We start from the raw sequence: 11479 nt of genomic DNA, 5'->3' as shown, positions 1-11479 counted from the left end.
ACGAAAGGATGTTCTTACCAAGGAAAAAGAAAATGCTTCAAAAATGGAAAATGAGTTCAATAGATATAAAGAAAGACAGCTTAAAAGAGAGAAACAAAAAGATGTTCTTACCAGAGAAAAAGAAAATGTTTCAAAAACAGAAAATGAGTTCAATAGGAATCAAGAAAGATTGCACAAAAGAGAGAAACGAAAAGATGTTCTTACCAGAGAAAAATAAAATGTTTCAAAAAGAGAAAATGAGTTCAATAGGAATCAAGAAAGATTGCACAAAAGAGAGAAACGAAAAGATGTTCTTACCAGAGAAAAAGAAAATGTTTCAAAAAGAGAAAATGAGTTCAATAGGAATCAAGAAAGATTGCACAAAAGAGAGAAACGAAAAGATGTTCTTAATAGAGAAAAGAAAATGTTTCAAAAAGAGAAAATGAGTTCAATAGAAATCAAGAAAGATTGCACAAAAGAGAGAAACGGAAGGATGTCACTACCACAGAAAAAGAAAACACTTTCAAAAGAGAAAATAAACTTAACAGAAATTGGGAACAACAGCACAAACTTCTAAGAAATGATGCTATATATGTTAAGAAAGAAAATTTATGCGGAAAGAAAACATATCAGCAAAAGACAGAGACAAAACACGTAAACAGTTATTAAGAAAAGATGACTTGTTTAGAAAAGAGGAGGCACATGCAAAGCCACTCAAAACAACTGCAGATTTCGAAAACATGATAAGTTTTTCCATAAGACTGTGCAACATGGTCCTGTGTATATTTTCACATGCTGTAACCAGCTGTGGTATAGAGAAAGCGTTAGATGTGCTGACTCACGAAATGCATTGAGTGATGCTTTTACCAGCGAGGTGTACACTGGAATCAGAAGTGTTGACTATAAGGAGTGGATATGTTTAACATGTTTGAATTCAGTAAGAAGATGTAAATTACCATCATTAGCAATAGCGAATTCCATGGCATTTACAGAGGTACCTGAAGTATTGGCTTTAACTAACATGGAAGAAAAATTGGTTGCAGCAAGAATTCCTTTCATGCAATTACATGAATTGCCGCGTGGAGGACAAATGAGTCTGCATGAAAATGTTGTTAATGTACCAACTGATGTTAACAGAACAGTTGCACTCCTGCTAAGATCCTTAGATGACAACTGTGCTATTCCATTGAAACTGAAGCGTAAACTATCCTACAAAAGACATTACAACTTCCAGACAATATGCCCACATAAAGTGATAAGTGCAGTCAAGTGGCTAGTGGAGAACAGTCCCCTTTATAGACAAGAAGGAATTACAGTAGAGGGAGAATGGAAAACTTCAGTAGAAAGCAACACGGTTCCTCATGCCAGAACTGAAGAGAACACAGAGAAGGAAATAATATCTGATTCTTGGGATGAAACTACTGCTGAGGATGAAACAGCTGTATCACTGGACACACTGTTACAACCAGAAAATGTTATTGATGAGGTGAGGAACATTATATCTGTTGCTGCAGGAGAAGGAAATATACCACTTAGTATGTTTATGGGTAAGCATTCAGAAGAACTTTCATTCCCAACACTTTTTTGCGGCCAAGCAAGGTCAGATAATTGCAACAGAGAAAAATATGTATACTACAGTGAAAGGGCCTGTTTCCAGTAATGTTAATTCTCCATAGGAGCCTGCCCCCGTATAATTTCTTATCTAGCTCAACTACAGTTTTTTTCTTTTCCGAAGAATAATTTTACAACTTTCCGACACACAGATTTTATAATGTCAGTGAAAATGTATTTTTATAAAGTTGTCATTTTGAGAATCAAAGATATAAGGTCGTAAATAAAAGAAGGTTATCTCGAAATTGTAATTCGCAACATAGTATAAATTTCTTTTGATAAAAATTTCCAAAACTTCGTGTTTATTCATAAAAATGAAAATGCACTTGCAGAGACACAATTATGAAGAAAAATGCCATAAAATTGCAATTTTCTCCCGTTATATAGTTTTGGATGCAAATTTCCATCACAAAATCGGATAGAGCTTTACTTGTTTCATATGTGTACCAAAAATCAGCTAATTCCATGTGGTGGAACGTTCTCATATCGCCGCATGAATGTGGTTGTAAATTGAAAGAAAAGGGGAAATGAGTAACAACCTTGTCTGAAACCTTATTATATAGCTTATTATATACAAAATTTTATATTGAATATCAGAGCGGATATTTTCATGACAGTTTTATGATATCTAACGACTAAATAAACATCGGTGGCTTGCTATTTTGTTACTTTATAGACGCTTCATAAACCAATCGTTATTGTTTCAAGATGGAGGGTAAATGTGTTGGAGAAGGCTGTCAACTATACTTCAAGAAACGTAGTGGCAATAAGAACAGAAGTGCACGCAATGTAAATAGTCCACAATATAAATGGCTCCTAGATACGCTGGTGCAACAAGGATTGATGTCAGCAAAGGAACAAGCACTTATTTGCCAGAAGTGCTACATGAAGTATCTTCGGAACAAAAATCAGCCTGAACCTGAACCCGAGCAGAACCAGGAAATAGAGGAAGAAGACGACTCCCCGTCCCATATCCTGCCGTTGCTGACCCTTCATGATCTTTTGAATGGATCATCTTCACACAAAAAATGCTGTCTCTGTCTTGTTACCTTTGCAATAAATGGAACAAAATAATCAGTCTTACCAAAACGTGCAAGACATCACCTGATCTATTCACACAAACTGTGGTGTCCCACCTCATCCCGCGTCTGCTCCATTCACCTTATTGGTAACGACTTAGATCCGTCTACAGAGGTTGTCCTTGATGGTAGAGGTTCCTTGGAATCTCAGTTACCATCAAAATCGTCCGAAATCATTAATGACCTCCTAGAGGTGTCGCACGTCCTTTCACAGAACCAGTCTGCGTTTGCAATAAGCTTTTCTTCTCTTGATGACTCGGCATGCATGGCCTGGACAGGTTGGTCCAAAGATCAGTTCCTCGAAATCCACTCGTACTGTTCCCCATATCTTTCATCTGGTATATATACCAAGACTACACACGATGCTCTATTACTGTTCTGGGTAAAACTGAAAACTGACATTTCCTGGAGTCAGTGTTCTTCTCTTTTTGGAATTTCCAAGTCAAGTGTGTCCAAAACTTTCCACTCCATAATACAAGCATTAGACACATCGATAGTCCCACAATTTCTAGGTCCGGATCACTTGACAAGAGAACAGTTGCTCGGGCACAATACTGTCTTTTCAGAAGCATTTTTTGGAGATAATGCCACTGCCATATTAGATGGCAACTATATGCATATCCAGAAAAGCTCCAACCACAAGCTCCAGAGAATGCCCTACTGTGGCCAGAAGAAGAGAAACTATCTCAAATTCATGAGCATCGCCTTACCAGATGGCTACATTCTGGACACAGTAGGACCATTCACTGGCAGCGAAAATGATGCTACAATTACAAAAAAAGTCATGGACAAGCTAGTTACTTGGCTACAACCAGATGACAATGTTGTCGTTGACCGAGGTTTTAGAGATGTCCTACCAGTTCTCGAAGCCTCTGGCCTCAATACTAGCATGCCGTCATATCTGAAACCCGGTCAAAGTCAACATTCTGACGTCCAAGCAAATCTTGACAGAAGTATCACCAAATCGAGGTGGATTGTGGAATCCTATCATGGTCGTCTGAAACACTGGACGTTCTTCCGAACGCAATTGTTGTCTAACAGCTTTATCAATGTCATCGAGGCTTTGCTTCGAATCGTCACAGCCTCCAGAGAGAGATGCCAAAGATAGGATAATGGCTGAACGTATGAAGGACCGTTTGACAACACCGAATGGTTTAGCTCAGAGAGTCAAGACAGATCCGGATCTATCTAGACGGCAAGGTCCGAGTTTGTCAAGATGGATGCATCTTCCGTACTGTTTCCCCGTCTCGATCTCGATTACTTGAGAACCATTACGTGTGGAACGTATCAGATATCTCTGGCTCCTGGTTACATCGCCGAACATTTAAGTGATGACGGAGACTATGAGGTGTGGCTTTACCAGCACTCCCCAGACCTTCTCCGATGGCAAATACATTCTCGACACAAAAGCCAAACGAAATATAACGTTTGGATACGGTTCACCGTTTCACCCGATGATGAGGCCCCAATAAAGGACTACTACTGCCAGTGCCCAGTTGGAGAGAGAACGATGGGAATGTGTGCGCACATCTCCAGTATCTTGTACTACTTTGGGTATTATAGGGCGCTGGAAAACCCTCGACCATTACAACCACAGGTGAAGAAATTCCGACAAAACTTGAAATAGTTTTCCATGCGGCAACGGAGTGCATATGTCGAAAGTATGTTTGGGGCTCGATATGAAAGATCCCCGTTACCATGTGACTAACCAAACTTATAAATATAGGTATTATACAATCGCCCGTAGCTATGAACACTCCCGTAAATGCGAAAACCAACCAAAATCATAAGGAACACGTTTTGTTTGTTGTTCTGTCTATTTGTCAGCCAATGTCTTCAACCACGGGGACTTTTGAAGTAGCCATCTTGGATTTTTTTTTATGAAAAAGTGTTTCTCTCACTTTTTTTCATATCTGTGTACATATTCTCAACATACCGAGCAAATACTCTCATGTTTTTTGTTAATTATCTAAAGAAAGTCGAAAATCGGCAATTCAACCATAGGCTAATTCAACCCAAGATTTGAAAATGTTCCACCACTTACATGTTGATGATTTTTCCTCTCATCAATAACATATTACGTACTGTTTAATAGGATAAAAATTGGTTTGCATCCAACGCCCATAAAAGGGTGTATTCTCTAAAAAACACAGTTTTTGTGTCTAAAATGTTATCATCGAAAATGGCATTTTTGAGATTGTTTCTTCCATAAAACAGCCAAATGGCGCGATGGAAACATGATTTTTTGTCACAATCATGCCATGAATGTATTCTTTACGGTGACCATCATTTGATTAGATTTTCATTAATATTTTACATAACATGCACATTTTATCAACACTTAGACAGCTTCTGAAAGGTACAACTTTGAGGAGCCATACAAAACAAACCAAGTGACCTAAATCTTTATACTTTATAGATTTGTGACCACAACGGCATGGGCAATGCACCACCAACAGGAAATTTGAATTAGAGAAGGGCCATTTCGGAAACAGGCCCTTTGTAAATCTGAACTTCGTCAAAAAGATAGAAGATTTGCAGGACATATTCCAAATATTTTTTTAAGTTAAAAAAATTGCAAGCATGTTTTGGACAAGACTTCACTATGTCTACGAAAAACAAAGGGAAATCAAAATATCACTGCAGGAATGCTCAAATTCCCAGAGATTGTAACAAGACTGCAGAGTTGATGAAGATTTTCGCATATTTAAAGACTTGCGTGGCTCCCCGCCATATTGGGAAAAATCAAAAAAGGATTTATTTGCTATGATTCGGCAGTTACAGATTCCTACATGGTTCGCATCTTTGTCCACTGCAGAAACTCGATGGGTCCATCTGTTACAGATATTTGGAAAAACTGTAGAAAACAAGGACTACTCGGAGGAGGAGATCAGCAAATTCACATGGGAGCATAAAGCCAGACTCATTAAGTCTGACCCAGTCACTTGTTCACACCATTATTACTACCAGGTGCAAAAACTGATACATTCAGTGTTGTTGAATGACCTAAACCCTGTTGGTAGAGTTTTGGACTAATTTTAAAAGGTGGAATTCCAAATGCGAGGATCTCCACATTTTCACATGTTAATGTGGGTTCAAGACTCTCCAGTACTTGATGCAGATGATCCAGAAAGTGAAAAGCAATTTATTGATAGATACATTACATGTCAGAAAGATGGCAGTCTTGGTGAAATCACTGGATATCAGCAACACTTGCATTCAAAAACATACAGGAAAAAGGACAAAGATACATGTAGATTCAACTTTCCAAAGCCACATATGCCTAATACATGTGTACATGTATTCTGCATCCATTAAAAACCAGAAAATGAACTGAGATTACACAAAGAGAATTGGAAATTTATCAAAAAGACACTTGATGAATTAAAACTTGAAGACATTGCTACTGCAACTTTGTTAACAAAACTTAAACTCACAGAAGACTACAAAATGGCAGTGCGGTCGACAGTTCAAACGCCGACAGTCTTTCTTGCTAGAAGTGTTAATGAAGTGAGGATGAACAACTACAACAAGCCTTTATTACAGTGCTGGCGAGCAAATATGGATCTACAGTATGTCATTGATCCTTATGCATGTGCCATGTACATTGTGACTTACATAACTAAGTCATGCATAGGAATGAGCAATTTAATCTACAATGCATGCAAGGAAGCAAGGGAAGGGAACTGTAGCCTTAGACAGGAAACCAAACGTATTGGAGACAAGATTTTAAACAATGTAGAGGTGTCTGCCAAAGAAGCAACTTTCTATATCCTATCACTACCACTTCGAAAATCTTCTAGACAAATCATTTTCATTAATACATCACAACCTGAAGAAAGAATCATCATGTTAAAGAGCCATACAATTCTACAAACTTTACCAGATGATACCACTGACATTGAAACCAACAACATGCTGAAAAGATATTCTAAAAGATCCCATGTGATGGAAAATATGTGCCTCGCTGATTTTTTGTTCATTGTTTAGAATCAAATACTCACAAAGCTCCAAAGAAGAGGATCAGAATCTTGAGGATGACATTGAAGAGGAAATTACAGAAACAAACACAAACAAAGATGTAAGCAATGACATAATGTTACAGGATGGCACCATTGTTAGAAAGAGAGCAAGGGCAGCAATCATCAGGTATGTCCGATACCATCAGCAGAAAGATTCAGAAAACTATTTCAGAGAAGTTTTAATGCTTTTTCATCCTTAGAGGATTGAGGACACAATCAAAGGAAACTGTAGTTCATATGAAGAAAAATTCAGACAGGTATCAGATAACAACATTCAGGACATTTAGAACAAAATGAAAGAGTACAACCACCATTCAGCAGATTTTTTTTTCTTTTTGTCAGCTCCATTATTTAAAAACTTATGTTTCATTTTCAGAGTTCACACCACAAATTTAAGTGTTATGCAAACTGGAAATTCTGTAAGAATAATGTTTAAGTTCCAATGAGAACCTTTGCAATTCACAGTAAATGTGGCAGATATTTGTAATATAATTTTCCAACAGCAAAATGAACGAACATGAAAAAAAACCCACATTATATAACAATTCAAAAGTAATTTGATACATTTCTTTTCATGTATTTCCTATTTGTAACCACTAAAATTTGTATGATCCATAACTTTATCATTTTTGTTGATTATTACATAAAGTCATCTTATTTGAATTCAACAACAAAAGACCACCTTCAAAAATGTATATAACAGGTGTAAAAAATAAAGTAATAACAAGACACAGTTTTATAAACAAGTCTGTTTCTTACAAAAATTACCATTCGGAAATTGTCCCTAAGAGCAAATGCCAAATCAAGTCAAACATCCTGCATTACATCTGTACCTTTTATATAGTTTTCAATTTGGTATTTTGTTGTTGTTTACCCTGCGAGATAGATGACAATCAGATTTGTTTTGCAGATTTAGAAAATGGGCAAAATATACGATACATTTACCAAAATCAAGAAAGACAGTGAAGATCTTTCAACAAGCATTGCTAAACTGAGGACAATAAGAACAACACAACCCTACAACACAGCGAAACAAATACAAACTGTAAAAAGATCAGCAAGGATGTGTAAAGCTGCTATAAAATCCTTCAGTTATTCATTGAGAGCTTTTTCTGTTGGACCCTTAGAAGGAGCAATGGACAATTTAGAACACAATATGTGTTGCTTATCCAACGCACACACTCAAATGGATGTTGAGAGAATGAATAACCATCTGAAATAAAATAGAAAATCTAGGGGAAAAATGCCAGAAATTCTTCATCACCTTGAATCCATCTCTACAATATTTTCAAAATTAGAAATTCAGAAGGCATGTATAAAATAAACACATTCTTAACAAAGGATTTTGATAAATGAAAACGAACTTACTGAATTGGAAAACAATTGATAAAAAGCAACTAAGTCTACAAAACAAAAACAACAGTTAAGAAATGAATTAATAATAACATTCATGAAAATGAAATGAAAACAGTCACCAAATAACACATAAAGGAATTCAGATAATCATTTAAAAAAATATCCAACATTATTCTCTTCTTTTAGGAAGCAAATGAGGACAAAGTCACGTCCATCCCTGATTCAGCAGAAGCTCCTGAAGAAGGACCATCAAAGGCATGACAAAAATGTTCTTTGTATAAAAACTGTTAGAACCTTCGTATAAAAACCCATATAGAAACTTAATTTGTATAAAAACCAATATAGAAACTTTGAATAAAAAACCAATATTATAGAAACTTTGTATAAAAAACAATATCAAAACCTTGAATTATAGAGAACTATATTCGTATACTTGGCCCCATTCACTGTCACACTGACAATACCACTAAAACATAGAATTAATATTATCAAATAAATCATTTTAAAAGCATCGAAAATCAATATAGCTGTTAAAAAAACCAAACACACAATGTTGAATCTTGTCATGTATTTATTCATTAACAAAATAATATTCTAATTTGTAGCAAACACCACAGACACTGTTTTCTGACAGTGAGGAGGAATCACTTCTGTCTGACTCACTTGATGCAACTGAGGTACCTACATGTCCCTACAGTTCAGTTTCAGGAAACGACGAGTCGGATACCCAAGAACACTGTGCTTGCAAATTGTATTTATTGTATATCGATATTTCTCTATTGATTTACTTAAACAAATGAACTAATAAACAAAATTCAGTTTCAGACAACCATTACTTAGAGGAGGAAAATGGATACAAATATTGCCAAAGTAAGATTCATGTTTAACAATTTCTTCCAGCAACATCACATCAGATTTACAAATTAACTTGTTTTTTTTTATGTTTTTTTTCCAATTGCACTTAAATGTTATCAGTGTCACAATAGTCCACTAATACTGATGGTCAAGCAATTCTATTTCAATAGCACATCGAGGGAAAGCATGCGGATATACCTGCTCTTGGAACTGATTACCGCAGATGCATAACATACACTTCAACATAAGTCCTCCAAACCCGTGGTTTAACACACTACAGTTACTTAATAGCATGTTGTTTAAAGATGAAACAAATGTATAACCAGCAAACCTTGCATGCCAGCAAAAGAACATTATGATTCAGCTTTGATGGAAAAGGAACATACTAAATGTAACTAAGAAAACAACATCAATAACTAAGAAATTGCCGTACAATTTCAATTTCAATTTGTTTTATACATTCATTTGAGGTCAAGGAGAGATGTTATGGCAAAATCATGCAGAAAAAAAATTGTGATTTTTTCGCATTTTACCATTTGGTGGACTTAACTTGTTTAGCACCGAAATCCACTTTAAAGTTACCAAAATCCACTTTAAAGATTTTAGGGGTAAGTTTTGGAAAGCTTGTAAGTCCATTTTTTGGCCCCAAAACCACTTGAAAGATTTGGGGGTATATTTGGAAAGCTTGTTAGTCCAAACCTAAATTCTTATTTACTTTATATATCCATCAGAGGTCTAGGAGCGATATTGTGTGACGTACATTCCCAAAATGACATGCTTATACATACATAAACAATTAATGTATAGTGTGATTGCTTCCGCCGGTGAGCTTTCGCAATCATTGATTGCACTTGTTTTTTGTTTATGAATTGTCTTTGTTCTTTAACACCAATTTTCTGAACGATGACATACCTGTTTTTGATGAATATTTCGCTAAGGCAGGTATAGTAAAAGTTAAATATCTGTCGTAAGAAGTTGTGTCGAAGTTTCTTCTATAAGTACTATAGTCAGTGTTATTAATGAGAGTAACCCTGATATTTCTACGGATAAGGTTTTATCCGATTATGATGCTATTATGGGATGTATTCCGGCAAATTATAAGGAAGTGATTTTGAATAATGTACATACGAATTTAAGAACAGAATCCATGTCATATGTAACTTATAAAGACGGTAATGGGACCACTGTACAGCTTCATCCTAGGACTGCTCGTGATATTTATGCTTGTTTTATTCGCTATTGTTTCAGAGATCCCAGATCACTAGAATATTGGTCAGGGATTTTTCGAACTATCTGTCTTTCACAAGTTTTTACAATTATGTATACGTCATTTCTACCTTGTGATATAGTTGATGTTCATGTTCGTGTTGCGCATAACACCATATTTACGATGGAGAAGTTAAAGAAAATCGGCAAAGTTCAGAGTGATCAATGTCTAGTGTGTGAATCGGATACAGAAACTTTGCACCATTTGTTTGTAGATTGTTCGGAACTTTCTGATTTTTTTAGCTTATATCCAAACGTTAATGGAGAAGCTTTTTTCAGACGATGATCAAAGCTACCTTTCAGATATTTCTCTCGGAAGTCTTATACTTCTTGGCTATACTAGGAAAATCAAGCATACAAATCCCTTTTTTATCAATTTCTTCTTAGGATGCGTGCGATTTTGCATTCTAAAAAGACGGAATTTGGTTGTAAGCAACATGTCGAAACTGAATTTGAAGACATTTTTTATGTACACATTTAGAAATTATTTTGATTATATCAAACATTATTGAAGAATAAATGTAATATAAGCTGTTTAAGAAATATGTTGTTGCTGATAAAAGACTATTAAAAGATGTTGACATTTCTCTAGGAAATGAAAACATATCGTTATATGTTTTATCGATTTGATTAGTTTCGTCCATTTTTTGTTTCAATATGTATTATATTAGCATAAGCGTTTTAATACTAAATCGAGACGTATTCAACTTTTTCATCATGTGATATGTGATATGTGATATGTGATATGTGAATTATAGCAAAAGCCTGTGATATGATATTTTCATACAATTCTATAATATGCTTTAAATGAACTGTGAAGAAATTATTTTTAAAGATAAAAAGCACTCAAGGCTCACATTGATATTTCATTATGTGATATTCAGCAAAACTGTGATATTGTTTGATTTAAATTAATTGAATATGTGATTTATATGCACTGTGAGGAGCCTTCGGGGCCCCAACCCCGGGGGTCCTATTTGCTGGGAAAATTAAAAGTATATTTTAAAGATAAAAAAAAAAGTATCCCCGCCTGTCACGCGGGAGACCGGGGTTCAATTCCCCGCCGGGGAGGATTTATTTTTTCCAAATCTTCATTTTTATCTCACTATCATTTATTTCTAAGACTAACATTCATGTGGATAAACGATTAGAAAATCATTAATACAAAAATTGATTTTTTTATACGAATGGACGCTTGTATATATACGTAGATACAATCTGTCGACATCGGTGGTAAGCTTGGGTCTGTGACCCTGTTATTGTGACTTTTCATTGTTTTGATATTGCTGTTTGCATTCAAACATTTATTAT

Source organism: Pecten maximus, chromosome 7, assembly GCF_902652985.1.
Source record: "Pecten maximus chromosome 7, xPecMax1.1, whole genome shotgun sequence".
NCBI classification, from domain to species: domain Eukaryota; kingdom Metazoa; phylum Mollusca; class Bivalvia; order Pectinida; family Pectinidae; genus Pecten; species Pecten maximus.
Note: the sequence above shows the minus strand (reverse complement) of the source record.